Here is a 19241-nt window from a genome sequence, read left to right on the forward strand (position 1 = left end):
TGTAAAAGTTTCATAATTTTTGGACTTGTTATGCTCGAAAAATGAATTTTTCATTATTAAATTCGGATTTAAGAGAAAAATAGGTTAATATGAGTTAAATTTCGAATCTGGTCATAGAAAATTAATATGTTGTCACATGCAATTTTACAAGATGTGTGTAAAATAATTGGCTATAAAGAAGTCTTTTAGCATGATTTATGAATTTTTGAAGAAAAATTAGCATAAATAGTGACATTATTAGTGTAAAATTAATAAAACATAATCTATGACTTAGGAAAAACGTCTAATGATTGCATTTTATTATATTTTTCAGATCTAAAATTGAAAAGTTAATGAAAATAATTTTTCCATGTTTTTATGATTATTTTATTAAATATCGATAAACCGCAACATTGTTTTTCCGGAAAATTTTCGAAATTTTTAACCTAAGATTTTGAACATTATGAGTGTCATGGAATTTTTCAAGAATTTTCATGAATTTAAATTTTGAATTTTGAATTTATTTGGAATTTTGTGATTTATTTGAAGTCTAATAGCTTATTTTTGTAATTTTTGGTCCATTTATGAACAATTTTATAAAATATGGGTTAATTATGGTCAAATTATTAGTGAAGACTATATTTTGAGTCCTAAGAGGTTAGGGTAATTAACTTATGCATAAATATGAGTTTATGTATTTTTGTGATTATAAAATGTTGAAATCACGCAAATCCGTAAAAACCGAGTAATATACGATATTGGCTAATTAAAAGGCGATTTAGCATAAAATTGAGCATGTTCATACATATTATAATGCTGCATTTTCTTTATGATTGTCATAATTTTAATTTATGTAATTTTGAATTATGTAATTTTACTTAGTATGGCCTTAGTTTTTAATTGGTATTTCCCGAAATGTATGGGAATATCGATTCGGTTGTAATTTTATTGTGATCTCGTATCACCGTTTTGTAATTTAATAGATTTATTTTATTTTAGTTACAAATGTATAATAGGAAATTATGTAATTTATTATGTAATTTTATTCATTCCGGAGTTCCCAAAGACGGATTTCTTCAAGAATGGCGATACATAAAGACGGTGTTACCTCGAGATGCGTGCCACAACCGAAGTTCAAGGGACCAATGGAGTTGGTTTCCGAATATGTAATAGTTAAATAGTTTTTCTATTTTAGGAAAGGTCATACTAGGATTTATTTATCTTTATGCTTGCATTTTATTTTATGTCACATGCATTGCTAAATCGCCATAACTAAACATGCATTGTCATTTTATCGAGTTTATCGACCGTGTCAATTAAAATTATCGTAGTTCACCGCTTTAGTTCACTTAAAACGTGATAGATAATAAATTGACATGACCTCTCGCTAAAATAAACAATTGAGACATAGCCTTACCAAATAGTAGAAACCATGAAAACCTATTTCGTGAGGGAGTGCACTCGGCCCTACCGGGGTACAAACCTTGTTACGTAGGGGAAGTGGGTGGTGAATGTTAATCCACCGAATTCATGTTGATGAGGGTTTCATCGGCCATACCGTGCCCAAGTTGATGTGGATTTGGATCATGGACACATTTATTCGAAATTTGGATTGAGCTCAACGAAAGTATTCGCGACCGTAGTTGCATGTGTTCCGGGCTATAGATATTTATTAAAGTAATTTTATCGACCAAGAGTTCTAAAAGTAGAATCGATTAAAACGTTAATCCACCGAGTTATATTGATAAGGGTTTCATCGGCCATACCGTGCCCAAGTTAATATGAATTTGGGTCTTGGAATCATTTATCATAGTTGGGTAGAGGTCACTATGTAAATGCTATACTTGTTTACAAGTATTAATAAAACGATAAATGTTAAGTTTTCCACTATTCCGTTGTTATTATTGTTCTATTTCTTTACCACAATTCATATACGATATCATTTCGTTTTTGATTCAAATCTCCATTAAAACATCGTAACTAAAGACAAAATTTGAATTTGATTCTAAAACCTCAAACGAACCATTGCTAAGGATCTCTTGTTAAGAGTATAGATTAAAGTTATTCATTATCAAACAGGTTTTTGATTCTTGACTAACACATCTACTTACAATGGATTATTTTTCATGTACTTAAATGAATTAAGTACCTTGAAGCGATAAATTGTTTTGGTAATTAGTTTTGTCAGAATTCGTAATTGACCAAAATAACGCAACCACTTCAATGAAAGTTTTAAGACTAAAACGAACAAATGAAGAGTGAATCTTCATGAATTCAATTTTGCTTCTCAAAGCAAAGACTCATTGAATTAAGTGGGAGCATTCTCTTAAACCGTTAAGATGAGGACGAGGTTCAAGAAGTAAAGATTATATTGGAATTGATACAAGGTAATGTTAAAGGTAAAGTTGTTGAGAATGACGATACTAAGCCTATCAATCCCGACCGATAAAGTTTCTATTGTCTTAAATGTTAGACACGAGAAAGGAAACTACCCCAAATTATTGAAGAATCAACAAGTTAGTTGTGGGACATCTAATTGAACCTTCTTCTTTAAATGTTTATTTGATTAAACATAAATTTTGCTAGTATTACTCCGTCAATATTAGAAACCGGTGGTGGTTTTCATCATTATGTTTGATACATAGGATGATTAGAATATGACGACTAGCAACAATGAAGTCGAGAGATAGAGTAATTGTGTACTCAATCTAGTTTTTGGATTTAAAGTTGTACTTAATTATGACTATTAAGTGCATTAACTCTAAATAAGAATATAAACTTGTTAAGATACAAAAGAGGTTTTCACTTTTGTGACCCTATACACCATGATTTGATGTATGGCTAGCCCATCATCAAGGTGATTATATTCTAAACCAAACTAGAATGATATATCATGAAGATGATGCAAGACTCAAATTGGTAACCCAAGATTAAACCTTAAAATTTTGGAATGATGAACGCAAAGAGTTATCGAGTACTCTTGAAACCATTAGATTGTTAATGGTATATGCGTATCTTGTATTCAAAACAAGATGCCTCGTGCCTTTTGGTTGAAAAGGAGATCGAGGTTGTAAATCATCGATCCAAAATAGGTTGATCATTTTCTTTTACCAACGATTTAAGTTGACACTAATATGTTCACTTAATAAGGTAAATAGAGAAATCTTTGAAGAATTTCAAAGTGTTCAAAAATCACGATTTAGTCGTGATGGGATTATCAAAGTGAAGACCTTGATATAAGCCAAAGGAAATGTGATATAGTATCACAAGTTAATCTCTCTTAGCACGCATTATGGAATAATGTGTGGTTGGATAAGAAATCAAACGCTATTCGATATGGTTTGGACTTCAATCAAGTTACTTTGAGTTACTTGATCCTTTTGGGGATTTTATCATTTTTGTCTAAATTATTTTTCCACTAAATCGAATCATATGAGATATGAAATGGTAAAAGTACCATGTTTGTAAGTTTTCACAAGAAACAAATGCTCATTTTTCCCTTTCTTTTCTCACGAGTACGACGGGTTTGCGGCTCGTGAAGCTGTCTTTCTAAAATACAAGTTTATTTTAGAAGACAGAGTGGGAGAAATTATTCAAGAGCCACAAAGAATGCCACAGAGAATGTTATGTCGCAAGAAACTGGTCTTTCTTGGCTACATGAGACATTTTGTGTAAGACGTTGTTTCTTTAAAGCCTAGGAGGTTAAATTCGTCACTTGTTAAAAATGATGAATTCATGCTACTTTTAAGAAAATAAAGAGCTTATAACTTACAAAAGAAATTGTTTGATTCAAGTTGATTACTTCTAGAAAGTAATGAACATATGACTTACATAAGAGTGTTTAAGTCACAACTCAATACAAGGCTTAGAGCCATGAAAATCCGAAACGAAAGGGCTTGATTAGTGACAAAGGGTTTTGCACTAATAAAGAGATATTTCAAAGCAAGATTGGTTGCAAAGGGTTTTGCACTAATTGAAATGATTAAGTCTATTTGGATCTTCTTAGGGATTGTGTTTCATTATGAGGATATGCATACAGCAAGTGAATCTAAAACCCACTTCTTCAATAGAAGGAATGTATTCAATACATGTCCTGAGTTGTATAGATTCTTGCAATCCTAAGATAATGTGAAACTTAAGAGAGAATCTTAAGTAGGACATCAATGAGTTGGAGTCAACATTTTGATCATGTGATAAAACTTTTCTCGATAAGTCGAGAAGTTGTGTTTATACATGGAGTTTAGTGGGAGTTACGGAAGTTTTTATTAGTCTTATATGTGGATGACATATTGATCATTGCGAATGATATAAGACTTTTGGAGTATTATAATACATCTTTATTATCCGGATTTATGAAGATAAATCCACATGATATTAGCGTCAATAAGAAGTCTTATGTTGATAAGATTCATGACTAGTTCAATTAAATTGAACATATTTGATTGATTTCATTTGCTTCCGCTGCAGGATCAATTAAATGAGTAATGATGTATAACACTTCATATACTTTGAGTATGATGAATTATTTTCAAAATCGAATTTAAGTAATCTTTACCAAGTAAGCTATAAAGATTACCCTTAAGATGCTTGCAGAAGCATTAAGGCTATGATGCAAAGTGTTTATGATGCAATATTGTGTAAGGGTGTTACACAAGTGACAATTGACAATTGAGATTGCGCATGGTTTCCGACAAAACCATAATCAAAACACATTAAGATGGTTAAGATACCATTGTGGCAATGTTAATTAAGAAGTAGATTTTCTAGAATCGTTCTAGGCAATAAAGAACAATGAGAGATATTTATAACGGAAATTGAGTACACTTGCAATCATGAGATGTGCAAGAAGGATGAGTCCCGCACACTGTGAAAACAGTGGGAGCTATTCTTAGGCTTGAGGGCCCATGTCTTGATTGGATCTCGACACGTACTCAGAAAGTTTTGTAATGCAAATGTATACATTACAAAGGAAAACAAGTATGTAGTAAGGTTGAGTAAGGTACAAGAAATTGATAAAACCTACTAACCAAAGCCTTCTCAAAGGCTAAACATGATGAGTCATGTCATTTCAATTGAATTGAAATGAACAACTACGTACAAGATCAAATTAGATTATAGAACATGAAATAGTAATCAGTTATTGACTATTCATGTGTGATAATCGCATTTGTCGTTCGAGTTTTATTTTAAAACTCTTTTATTATACTTTGTTACATCCAAACGGGTTGTAGAGACAACGTTGAACCCCGTTAAAGTGAACACGGATTAGCACTGTATTCGCCCATAGTCACTTGTATGAGGTGACGTCTCGAAGTGACTAGAGTGTGATGCGATTGATGGCAAGTTCAAGTGCCATACAGTCATGTGAGATGACTAGTCGATCACATAGGCAGATGTTAGGAACACCTTGTCGGGCCTTATGACCGCTTATAGAGTTCTGGCAAATTTATATAGCCTGGTCGTGGCGAGAGCTGCTATAGTATTCTAATGAGTCGATTCTTTTGACTAAAGACTATTCACCTAAGATGGCACAGTTTCAGATTAACTTTGACTTGTGTTACTACGACCTTCGTAAATGGGGTCAAATGGGCATATTTTGGGTTATGATGGCTGTGGCTAGTCGAAGGGATGAGTGCGATAGGAATTGTCCATCCCCTTGTCATGGTTAAAACAATATCTCAGGGCCACTCGAGGAGTAATGAATCGGAAATGCGTGGCCACGCTCGGAAGGTATCCGAGTGGATAAATCCGGTCAATCGCTTATTCTCCGGATCGAGGAAACCACTCTCGATATGATCACTTGCAAGTACGACCCAAAGACACCTTGCATTGAGTGGGAGATAGTAATAGGACAAGAGAATTGGTGACGCACACTTGTCGAGGACAAGTGGAGATTGTTGGGAAATGTGTCCTCAACAATAGTGCGATCACATGATTTAAATATCATTATTAAATCTCGTTTTAAAGAATACAATTGGGAAGTAATTTTGTTATTCTTTGTCAATCGGTCAACATATATCGGTAATGATTAGGTGACTAGAGTTTGACATTACTGTCGTGTGACGGTGGTGATCAGTTGACCCCCTAGGTCATACCTATAGGGCGATACTCTTAATTGATCATTTAATTAATCGTATAATGTTACGAGTTAATTAAATTACTTGAAAAATTGACGGACGATTTTGGAAGTAAAATTTACGTATCAAATTGAAATATGATTAAATGAGATACGGTCTGAGTAATCAAATTATTACTCGGATGAAATTATTGTTTAAAGAAACAATTGGATTTGAATGAATTATTATAAATGCGATTTATAAACGGTAAAATATTTTGGTACGAGTAATTATGAATTACTAAGTCGATTTTTGTATATGACGTATTTTTATTAATACGTTGATTTTTAATATGATAAAAATACATTGCATTGTAACATGTCATGTAACATGTAACATGTGACAAAATTGACAAATGACAAAATATAAAATGGACTTTCCATTTTATAAGTACCGAAATATTAAGAGGGTTTTAGTGGAAAAATTGTGTTAATTATTTTAATAAGAGAAAACACAATGATGATCTACCTATATGTAGCCATGCAAGCCTACATTTCTTGGGTAGAAAAATTAGCCCATGCATTGGGCTCTCCTTCCCTCCCAATCGGTTCTACATAGAAAAGAACAAGAGTTCTTTTACTTAAAATAATTATCATTCACCATATGTATGTGTGGGTGATTATTATTATTCATTCAACCATGTAAAATTTTTTTTAGAGAGATAAAAATAACACTCTTCCTCTCCACATCTCCTACCCGGTTTTAGGAGCTTAAACCAAACAATATGTTGGTTCAATTTTTCATAAGATTAATATTATACTAGATCAAATAATATTAATTAGATTAAGAGTTAGCCTTGGGTATAAAGCTTGGGGAGAGATCTTAAACTTAGATCTTGTTCATCCATAAGGAGAGCTCAAGAACAAAAGAAAAGGAGATTTCTTTTGTGCCCTATAAAACCGAAATCAACAATGTAAGGACATTATTTCTCTTCTTTTATATTATTGTTTGCATGCATAAAATCCGTTTTAATTTTATGACAAATTAATTTGACATATATGAGTATGTTAATATGTATATGAATCTACATTTCCTTCAATAATTTCGTGATAGACTTTTGTTTTCCTATTTAAGCTTTCATAATTAGGTTAATAAGGACGTTTTTACTCATCTTGGAATGCCACTTACTCTCTTAAATTCTCCCTTAAACTTTCCACTGTAACTTTTACTCTTGGATCTCTTGGCTTGGATTCTGGTTGTTCTTTACGCTGGAATCGCTTGTGATTGTAATCTCTTTTCTCCTCTTAATCTTAATCTCATTACTTTCTTGCTTTAATCCTTGCCTTATTGTCTTAATTATTTTGCCATAATCTCAGTTTATGCTTAATTTCTGTTGTTGCATCATGTCTCTAGTTAGTTTATTCATTATTGTTATTGTTGACATCACTAGCGATATGAGTAGCTAATTTCTTTTATGTTAGGACTAGGGAATCCATGGTAGGACTGTGACAATGTAGCGAATAGACTAGATGGTTTACTTGTGAGAATCTGTACCCATGGCAATATAACTGTATCACCAATTTAGTTGAATGCATGCTTCTAAATTATTTTAATTTGGTTAACTTCGTTCCTGGATCGGAAGATTGGAATGAACAGACCTGCTATGAACAATAGACTACCATAATGAGGACGGAAGTTAAGTTAGTGGAAATATAGGATAGAAAGTAGACCGGAAGGACCTTTCCTGTATCCTTCTAACAGTAGATTGTCTAGGCTACTTGCAGCTGAGTCGATAGACTACCATGGTGAACCGAAATCCTGACATGTTCTTTATCGTTTGATCATCTTACTTGCATTCTCTGTCTTTTATTGCTTTTTCTTTACTGCTCTTCCCTTAAGCCTTCTTTAGTTTAGAAACCAAATATAAACCCCCCCAATTGTGACATAGATAGATGGACTGCAGATAGATACCTTGCCTCCCTGTGGAGATCGACCCTACTTATCACTAGCTTCTGTAAGTATATTTAGGTTTATTTTTGGTACAAAAACGACTGTATCAAATTTTGGCGCCGTTGCCGGGGAGGCAATTGGCCTATTTATCTATTTATTTTCTTTTGTCTTCCGCCTCAAGGGAGTTATTCCGTGAGGTAGTTTTTATCTTTTTCGTTCAGTGTTGTTTTGATAGGTCCTACAGGTCCTACCTAGACAGGATTCTAGGAGAAAGATCGTCAAAGGGAAGGCTTGAGTACCTTTGACCCTTCTACCAATATGTCTAGTGTCTCCCGAATTATAGCACAGTTTGAAGCTCAGAATGCAGGATCTGGCAAGCTGGAGAGTAGAAAGTCTTGGAGTGGTTCACCTCAGCTCCACACTACGGCGCAACAGGTGGTCCACTGTAAGAGATGCGGTACTGCGGGTCACGAATCTGTCGTTTGTCCAGCAGATAATGATGTAGTCTATGCATTCAGGCGGCATAGACGGGCTAGCCATTCTTCTTCACATGTGCCGCCACATCCATGTCAGCAAAGAGGCTATCAAGAGCCCCCATTTGTTTGGCCGCCGTCGCAACAATATCCTCCTAATAGGTAGAAAGAAGAAATTGCTGAGTTGACATCTGTAGTAAAGGCACTTGCGCTTCAAATGCAAGAAGTTGTGCAAGCAAAAGACGACATTATCAACTCACTTAAAGCTCAGCTGGCTTAAGTATTGGCCGAGCAAACCTCTAAGAAACTTGAAACGGTCTATGCTATTCGCACCTGGATTGACACTCTCTATGAAGGACCGGTTTTGCCTATTGATGCTGAAAATGATGGCATAGACGCTTAAGATACAGTTCAAGAGGATATTGTCTCGCCTACCCATGCTCAATCAGTCGATCGAGAGCCTTATTTTGCTCGATCGAGTTAAATTACCGAGGAACTACTCGATCGAGAGGGTGAAAGCTCTTGATCGAGCAATGAGGAAAATCAAGTCCTCGATCGAGTGACACAAGTTGCTCGATCGAGTATAAATTCTGAAAAAATACTTCGATCGGGCTACATAAGTGCTCGATCGAGTAATTTTTTGGCTGATATCAATAAATGGTCGTCTAAATTTGTTTCAAACGATATTTCTGCAATTAAAGCTAATTCCTTTGTTACTTCTTCTGCAGGTACTGATGGGTTGACGGACCCAGGAGGTGGGCATCATACGTTGATTTTGGAGACTGGAACGGTGTGGATTGATGACCCATGCAGAGGAATGGACGAGGCTAGGCCGTACAAGAAGAAAGCGCGCAAAAGAGCAAAAAGTGGAGGCCAATACACTGCGATAAGTTGTTGTTCTCCTGTTGCTCGAATGGTATGGAGGCCTAAAGTCAAGCTGATGGATGCTGAGGGAACCTCATTCAGTCAACAACCTTGTTGTGGGCCATTAATTTCTGTCCGTGGATGATAAGAAGAAGGTCGAGCTGGGACCTATCTGAAACTAGCGCTACCGGGAGGCAGCCCGGAATTTTAGAACTTTTTATTTATTTTTGAACACTTTATTTAATTTTGTTGTGTGCCTTAACAATTAGCCTACTCGGCTATAGACTGTGAACAATTTAGCCTTCTTTGCTTTGGCAGTCCTTTTGTGCGGTTGCTATTTGCGAATTTGCAGGTAGTCTTGTATTCTATTCGCAACTTAGCTGCTCTGAAGCCGCTAGCTGTGACCTCCCATGATGCTGGCTGGTTTGGGGAGGTCCCTACTTCGCGTATTATTGTAAGATTTTCCGCGCTTCACTCTCTTCTTTTCTAGTTTGCATTTCCTTTCCATATTATTAGGTACAATGAGGGCATTGTGCGGTTTAGTATGGGGAGGTTATGCATCCATATATGTGTCTGCATGTTATTTTTATTGCATTTATGTTATAACGTTTAATTTCTGTATGCATTGCTTGTTTATTTCCATAAAATTAAAAATCCCATAAAAATTTAAAAAATTCAAAAAATTAAAAAAATATTCACGTTTCATTTTGCATATAGGTTGAGTCGGAACGGTAGATTTCCCTGATGAAATTGCACTTTAACTTGTCATTTTTACTTGAGCCTTGCACTTTTATTGACAGTTATTAGCTGAGTCTTACGCATATCTACGAGTTTTTGTTCAAATTTAGCTGACTGTGTAGACTTGACCTAATAAATTGGCAACCTACTTTACAATTTCTGAGATTTAGAGCCATATAACTGGTGACATTCATGACCAGTTTACATAAGAATTGAGAGCAGTACTCCTTGCATAGCATGTCCATTACTTTTGCACATTTATGACATTCGATTTCTTGTCAATTGCATACATTCGGGTTTGTGGTCGGTGTCACATGCAGGGAGGTGCTTGCAAATTTCCCTTTTCTTACATTCTTCACCCATTTAGCTCCACTTAAGCCAAATTTAGCCTTTTGACTCATTAGCTACATCCAAAACTAAGCCTGCCTAGTCAAGCTAGTTTAGTATGTCTTTTGTGGTATGTTTTCCCGTCTGCAAATTTGGCTCGTGTATATTGATTGGAGTTTGTGGAAATAAAGGAAAGGAGGATGAAAAAAAAGAAATTGAAAAAAGGAAAAGAAAAACATGAAAAGAAAAGCAAAAAAAATCAAAAGAAAAGTGAATCATACGTGAAATCAGAAGAGAGAAGAAAAAGAAAAAGAAGAAAAAATCAGAAATTTTGAGTTTGGTTGAATAAAATAGACTGTATACGCTTATTTTTATCTTGTGACGGTCTCACTCCTCCGTTTTATTCCTATATTTTTGAGGAGATAGTGTATAGGATAGTGAGATGTGTGCCAATAAAGGGTACTTGAGTTTTTTTAGACAGCTGAGTTTTGGATGGTCTTTATATGGTCTTATTTAGGAGCTAGCTTGACGCTTTACCTCCACATTTCCATAATCTATTTCGCCTTTTCTCACCTGTAGTCTCACTTTCCTATACTTTATTGTAAGCCCTCAGCTGTGACGGACATTGTTGGTTGGAATGTTTGTATAGTACTTGAATCGTCTATCATTTTTGTTGCATGCATGTTATGTAGGTCGCAGTTTAGGTGAGTGGCTGTATTCTCTTTCTCTCTTACACATATTTATTCACCCTTTGCTTCATGACAGAAGAGTGACCCATGAGAGTCCGATTTTGTCAGTCTTACAAGGTCGACAGGTCAGCTTTACTTATGGACATCTTATAATTCGTTTGTGTGTTGACCGTTGCAGCTGTAACTGTTGATTTCTGTTGCATTAAATTTGTTCAGGTAGACAAGTTATAGGTAGCTCTGAGTTTTCATATCCGTTCCATTAGTTTGCATTTAATTTGCTTGGGGACAACCAAAGGTTTGGTTTGGGGAGATTTGATGCGTGCATTTATATAGGTATTTCGCACTTTATTTGTACGCATTTCTATGCATTTTGTGTAGTGTTTAGCTACAAATGTCCCCCAAATTGTCTACTTTGGTTTCTCTTGTATTATTTACAGGTATGAATCGGAAAGGAGCATAATCAAGCCTAAAACATGTCCTTATGCATGCATTTAGGAGATGAGTTGAGTCGGAGCCTTAAGACTACTATTTTGAGATGCGCAAAGAATAAGATAGCTAGGCGAGCAAAGGAAGAACTTCAAATTGCTAGTGCCTACTTTGAAGAGTCATATCTCGAGTTCTACAACTGATTTTCAGGTGATTCCAATTAGAGATGAAAGTTGTCCTCTTAGCTTTCCAACGCCGCTGGAATCGTTCTGTTTGCCCAAGTAACGAAGAAATGACAGTCGTTTGAAGTTCAGTGGGCAAAGCAGGAATTGTGCGCTGGAAAGTACTCGATCGAGTACAATTGTGTTCGATCGACTCCTTTTTCTACTCTATCGAGTAGTTGTATTTTAGGGGTTACTCGATCAAGTAGATTTTCTACTCGATCGAGTGGTTTGAGCTTAATTTTGTTCGATCGAGTGATATAAGGTTACTCGATCGAGTGGTTTTGATGTTACGCGGGATTAATTAACCCGTGTTGGGCTTAATTTCGTGATAGACTTTTGTTTTCCTATTTAAGCTTTCATAATTAGGTTAATAAGGACGTTTTTACTCATCTTGGAACGCCACTTACTCTCTTAATCTCTCACTTAAACTTTCCACTGTAACTTTTACTCTTGGATCTCTTGGCTTGGATTTTGGTTGTTCTTTACGCCGGAATCGCTTGTGATTATAATCTCTTTTCTCCTCATAATCTTAATCTCATTACTTTGTTGCTTTAATCCTTGCTTTATTGTCTTAATTATTTTGCCCTACTCTCAGTTTATGCTTAATTTCTGTTGTTGCATCATGTCTCTAGTTAGTTTATTCATTATTGTTATTGTTGACATCACTAGCGATATGAGTAGCTAATTTCTTTTATGTTAGGACTAGGGAATCCATGGTAGGACTGTGACGATGTAGCGAATAGACTAGATGGTTTACTTGTGAGAATCTGTACCCATGGCAATATAACTGTATCACCAATTAAGTTGAATGCATGCTTCTAAATTATTTTAATTTGGTTAACTTCGTTCCTGAATCGGAAGATTGGAATGAACAGACCTGTTATGAACAGTAGACTACCATAATGAGGACGGAAGTTAAGTTAGTGGAAATCTAGGATAGAAAGTGGACCGGAAGGACCTTTCCTGTATCCTTCTCACAGTAGATTTTCTAGGCTATTTACAGCTGAGTCGATAGACTACCATGGTGAACCGAAATCCTGACATGTTCTCTAGATCATCTTACTTGCATTCTCCGTCTTTTATTGCTTTTTCTTTACTGCTCTTCCCTTAAGCCTTCTTTACTTTAGAAACCAAATATAAACCCCCCAATTGTGACATAGATAGACGGACTGCAGATAGATACCTTCCCTCCCTGTGGAGATCGACCCTACTTATCACTAGCTTCTGTTAGTATATTTAGGTTTATTTTTGGTACAAAAACGACTGTATCAGAAAGCCCTCCCCTTGACGAGTGAATTAGGCAAGTGAGCCCTTTTCCCTCCCCTGCGCCCCTGGTAATCCTGAACGTGTACGTGTTAAAAGGCAGGATACGAGAGGAAAGAAGATAGGTAGTGAGCGGAGGTAGAGGATGAGTCTTAGTATTAAAAAGAGACTAATTAAGATGCAATTGAAATTTCATCAAGGAAAGCGTGTTATCTCATAAACCCAGCCTGTGTATTGCATTTGAAACCAGAGTCGTCCATGCTCAATCTGGAGACAAGGACTGTACTTCACCTCTTTCCTAGAATTGCGGCTAAGGATGGCTTTCCTCTCCCAATTTCTAGCCAGCCAGTTAACCTGGGATTCAAACCTTGTCGATTCTATCTATATGATCGGGCTGTACTTGAGCCTTGAGATCAAAATGCAGCGTACTAGTCTGACTTTCTTGAATAAGCATGCCAGGACACTGCACTGTCCTTTAACCACTGAATCTTTGTTTGTCAGTAAGGGAATGCGCCCTTGTGACATGTGACGGAACGTGTATTCCAATCTCCGGGTGGAATGAATCTCGGTATGGCGCGTAGATAATGAGCGGAAAGGCTTTGGACTCTACCTTTCATTAAGACAAGAGTTGCCGAAACTCAGAAGTCACAGGCCAATGAATTAATTCAGATGATTTACATCCGTGACAGAAGGCACTTTACTTAGATATGATGACTGACTTGATATGACTAAATGCTTATGCCTAGGCCTATGCACAAGACGCGCTTAAAGAAGTTGCTAGGTTATGCTGCCCATCCATATCATCTTGATGGGACTACGCATAAGGCATTAAGGATACGACTGACTAAGGGCGGGGTTTGGGCTTATCATATGAGTAAAGGATATCACATAAGGGGATAATGCATCTAAGTATGCCTCTAGTTCGAAGTATGGGCATTGGCCTGCAAGTTCACTTCTCTCCTGCAATAGGCTTATGCGAGAGGAGAGCAAACTAGCAAAGGCAGCGATGTTGGAATATGTGTCCTCCGACAATAATGCGATTACAACTGTCGATCATGATGATCACATGTTTAAGTCTCATTTTAAAGAATACAATTGGGAAGTAATATTTTACTATCAACTGGTCCACTCATATCGGTAATGATTGGCTGACTAGAGTTTGACATTACTGTCGTGCGACGGTGGTGACCAGTTGATCCCCTTAGGTCATACCTAAAAGGTAACACTCTTAATTGATTATTTAATTGATCGTATGACGATACGGGTTAATTAAATTACTTAAAATTGACGGACGATTTTGGAAGTAATATTTACGTATCTCATTATAATTTGATTAAATAAGAAACGGTCTAAGTGATCGAATTGTTTTATTACTTAGATGAAATTATTGTTTAAGGAAACAATTGCATTTGAATGAATAATTTATTATAAATACAAGATGTTGCGATTTATAATTGGTAAATTATTTTGGTACAAGTAATTATGAATTACTAAGTCGATTTTGTATATGACGTATTTTTATTAATGCGTTGATTTTTAATATGTTAAAAATACATAACAATTTTACATGTCATGTAACATGTGACAAATTGACAAAGATAAAACGGAGTCCATTTTATCCCATTTGGACCGAAATATTGGGGGGTTTAGGATTAATATTGTGTTGATTTATTAAGTGGAAAACATAATCATTCTTCCTAAACCTAGTCATGCAAACCTAGTGCCTCTTGTGAAGAGCACCTTGCTCATGCATTGGCCCTCTAAAAACCCCTCCCCCTACCCGTTTTTAATGAAGAGAAAACCATGAGTTTTTTTCTATAATTTTTACCATATACACTACTTGTATACTAGTGTATTATTCATTCATTCATCTATCAAAAATAAGAGTTTTAGAGAGATAAAATTCTTCCTCTTTCTCCCTTCTCTTAGCCGAAAAATTAAGAGAACAAAATAATATTTTTGGTCAATTTTATTCAAAATTAATATTGTTCTAGTAATAATAATATTAATTTTATTAAGTAGTTACTGATACCCGTCGTTGTGAGTACCAAAGATAAAATTTATAATCTCCTATTAAGACTAACCTAGGCTAGTGGTAACAGGGTCGAACCACAAGGAGGCAGTTGTAAACTTTAGTTGATTTATGTTCAGTCTGAGGTAACTATTATGGGGGTTGATTTGAATTGGTCTATAGCTAATAACAATAAAAAGAAAATAAACTAAAAATACGATTTAAACAGATAAAAGAAGGGTACTAGGATGGTCGGTTCATTATATCTTCGGCGGCAGCAAACTAAGTCGGTCTGAATCAAACACAGGTAAGGCGGGAAATAAGAGGTCCTGTCGGTCCACTCCTAACAAATAGCATCTCTCGATCTCGCTATAGGTCCCTAATGTCACTAATACTAACCTTCGTCCTGAAAAGTGAGTAATAGTCTAAACTATACCTATCTTTCGATCTTAGCACAGTTTAGTCGATTTAATTGACGGTCAAATAACTTTCCCTACCTTTCGGTCTAATGGGTCGGTCACAAAATAGGTATCTAACTGGTCGCATGCATTCGATTTGTTAAATACGAGATTAAATCCAATTAAAACGAAGGATAACCTTACAAGGTCAGTCGATCGACCAACAATGTCAGTCGATCGACTGACACGCGGGTTCAGTCCGTGTTCAATCTATTGCCGCCTATGCTACAATTTCCCTACATCCTAGCACTATGAAATTAGCTAGTCATGCTAAGGGCAGAAACAACAACATAAACGAAAAAACTAGCTACTGAATTCATGCTCAAAACAGGAAAGGAAACAATTAACATGCAATAATCAAGACGGTTTCGGGAATCTACTAGCAATTCTAATCTATTAGCAAAATAAATAAACTGAAAGTAAACAGGAGAAATACCGAATTGCAGGGGAAAGATTGATTATTAAGAACCGAAATTCCGATGCTCACAATAATCCCAAACCCAAACTATTCGTTAAAGAACTTGGATGAAAACTTAATGTAAAACTTGATATATAATTCGATAAAAGCTAGATGCCTATTCTGATGTTTCTAGGTTACGTTATATAGCAAACTAACGTAACAATTATTTCCTAAACCTAAACTTCACGGGCTTCATGTTTCTCAATCTTTTAATTCTCGCCTCAAAATGATGTGGTCGATCGACTAAGCGGGAGGTCGATCGACCGATCTCAAAGAAACGTAGCTTCGATCCCGATAGTTGGTCGATCGACCGATGGGACTAGTCGATCGATCGCTGAGCTGCTAATTGACTTCTTTAAACTCGTGGACTCGTCCTTTGGGCCTTGGATTGCGCACCAAGCTCGTTCCTTAAGCAATTCCTTTACGTCATTTGCAATGCAGATTACTCGGGGGCGGATTTGGCTCGATTTCCCGTTGAATTCTTCACATTTCTGCAATAAAGTACAAAATACGGAAGTAGACGGAAATAGGGAGAAACGTAGCATAAACTAAACAAATGAGCTCTGAAATGAGTGTAAAAAGAGATGTAAAACATCATATAAATGACACGCATCAAATCTCCCCAAACCAAACCTTGCTTGTCCCCAAGCAAGAACTAGACTCGATCTAATGACCTAATGGAACGAGTTCAATCTCAGAGCGAAATGCAAACTGTAGGGCCTAAACCAATTTAATGCACAACCAACAATCAATTAGTAATGTGAATCATGCAAACGAATTATAAAGTCGTCGAAAATCTGGAACCGTTGATCAGAAAAGACTTATCAAATCGGACTCTCACGGGTCACTCAAATCACTCAATAAGCGCAGGTGATATTAATGTAAGATAGAAAGAAGTAAATTTTGTACAGACTCTCTCCTAACTGCGACCTATGAAAACATGCCAGCAATAAATTATGAAGATGACCTCTACGACCGTACATATGCATTCCAACCAAACAGATAACCATTGACACATGCCGAGGTATAATTATGGAAATGTGAGGTATGGGTAAGAAGAGGCAAAACATTTTATGGTGAAGTGGAGGTACAGGTGATCAAGCTAGTACCAAAACAGAACCAAAGGACAACATCCAACTTCCTTCCCATAAACAAATAAAGTGGTGCTATAGCAAGCACAAATCTCACAAGCTCCAAAATAGAAGTAATCAACTAACTCCCCATAAGATATAAATGAAATATGGGAGCAAAAATCGCCAAAAGATAAGGTATAAGGTATGCGAATTGATTTTCTCTTCTTGCACGAACTTCAGTCGATCGACCTAAAGGAGCAGTCGATCGACTGCTCTGAACAGTACAAAAACTTTTCTTTTCTTCTTTTTCTTTTTTTTTCGAATTTCAATTTTTTTTTCTATTCCCTTTTGTTTTCTTTCTTTCTTTCCATTTCATTTCATTTTATTTTCCCAACTTCATCTCAAAAGAGCAAATACCACCAAAAATGAGTAACAACCCCAAGAACGCAGACTACTAGCTTGACAAAGGACAGGCTAAATATAGGATGTAGTAATTGGGACAAAAAGGATATTTTTGGCAGTGTGAAGCTTATGGGTAAAATGAGAAAAAGGAAACCTCTACCACATGTGTCAACTAACCACAGACCAAATGCATACAGGTATTAAGTAGATCAAATTCATAATTATGCAAATTAAGGAAACATGTCTCATAAGGAGTACTACTCACATTCCTAGATGAACTGGTCATGAGTGTCACCAGTTATAGGCTCTAAATTTCAGAAATATGATGTAGCTTGCCAAATTCTAAGTCAAGTCTCAAGTTCAGCAAAATATTAACGAAAACTCGTAGATATGCATTTACGATTCTACTAATAACATGTTAATCAAGCAAGGCTCAGGCAAAACAGGTGCAAATGCAATATCATCATGGAAATCTTACCGTTCCGACTCAACCTATATGCTAAAATAAACGTGCGTTTTTTGGAATTTTTGAAATTTTTCAATTTTTTTTTTTTTAATTTTTCTGTATATATAGGAAATAAACGAGCAATGCAAAACTGAAATGTAAACGTGAATGCAAGCAAATGAAATGCGACGCAAAACCCTTCCCCAAACCAAATCGCACAATGTCCCCATTGTGCAAAATCATGTAATGAAGAAAAATGGAAAACGGGAATTTGCGAGAATATAAAATAAAACATAATGACATAAAGTAAAGACTTGGGAACTCACAAGACTTTAAGCGCAGCAAAGGGAACCTCCCCAAACCAGCGTGAGCTAGGAGGTTTCAGTAGCCAGCAGTGCTACCAATAAGAGTGCCTGAAAGACAGAAAGTACCACGCATAAGACCGAAGAAAGCAATTTTGAAACGTAAAAATTGTGCATAAATGAGACAATAGAAGAAATAGATAATTCGACGGAAAATAGAGTGGAGTAGAAGACTCCCTTAGGTCCGCATATCGACCAAACACAGCAGGGGAGAGGTCGTAAACGAATATAGCAAAGAAGAAGGTCGATCGACCACTAAGGTCGATCGATCGACCAAGTGGACGTGAACAGTAGCTCTCGTAAACCCGCAATTCGATCGATCGACCAATGGTACCCGATCGATCGATCAAAACACTTCTTTGATGTCTTATTTCTTCGTAATTGCTCAATGATTTGAGCTATCAAGCTCTAAATACCTGCAAATGCACAATAATACGCGCCCAAAATTGCGCAAAACCCAGAAGAATGTCGAAAGTGCATAAAAATCCTAAGCAAAAAGAATAAAAGCGAAGTTTTCGCGCACACAAAAGCAATAAAATGTCTTAACAAAATTAAAAAGAAGTTCATAACGCACTTGATCAACTTAATAGTTGATCAAGAAGGACCACGGTATGGCCCACTTCGTCGGCTTCTGGCTACTAGAGGTAGCCTCATAGGTGCTCATGTTATCAGTTGCACTCTTCTCAGCTTCGACAGTCGGAGAATTCAGCTGATCAGCGTCGTCATCTCCCCAATCAAGGACTTCCTTGGAATCGTCAAAATCCAAATCAGACCATCTCACCTTGGCTGGCTCATCTTCTACTTCCTCATCGGTCCCATAGCTTAGGCATCCAAGACTTCCTCTTTGAATGATAGGCTTTGTCGCAGCTGGAGCATCCAACGACTCTTCCTTCCCCAAACCAGCTCCTGCTTTATCTAAAACAAAAAATTCTTCCTCCTTCTTGCTCCCAATCCGGGGCGGAGGGGTTAACACAGCAGTAGTAATAGGGACAGGTAATTCAGGGAGCACAAAGTACGATTTCTTTTCAGAAACCGTGTTAC

General features: G+C 36.3%; 1 pseudogene; it reads left to right on the forward strand.

Moving 5' to 3' along the window:
• Positions 1-8303: 8303 nt before the first annotated feature.
• The window catches only part of LOC141590334 (small ribosomal subunit protein uS3m-like), a 45681-nt pseudogene continuing 34743 nt past the window's right edge, over positions 8304-19241 (forward strand).

This window comes from Silene latifolia, chromosome 7 (assembly GCF_048544455.1).
Source record: "Silene latifolia isolate original U9 population chromosome 7, ASM4854445v1, whole genome shotgun sequence".
In the NCBI taxonomy this organism is placed as follows: Eukaryota; Viridiplantae; Streptophyta; class Magnoliopsida; order Caryophyllales; family Caryophyllaceae; genus Silene; species Silene latifolia.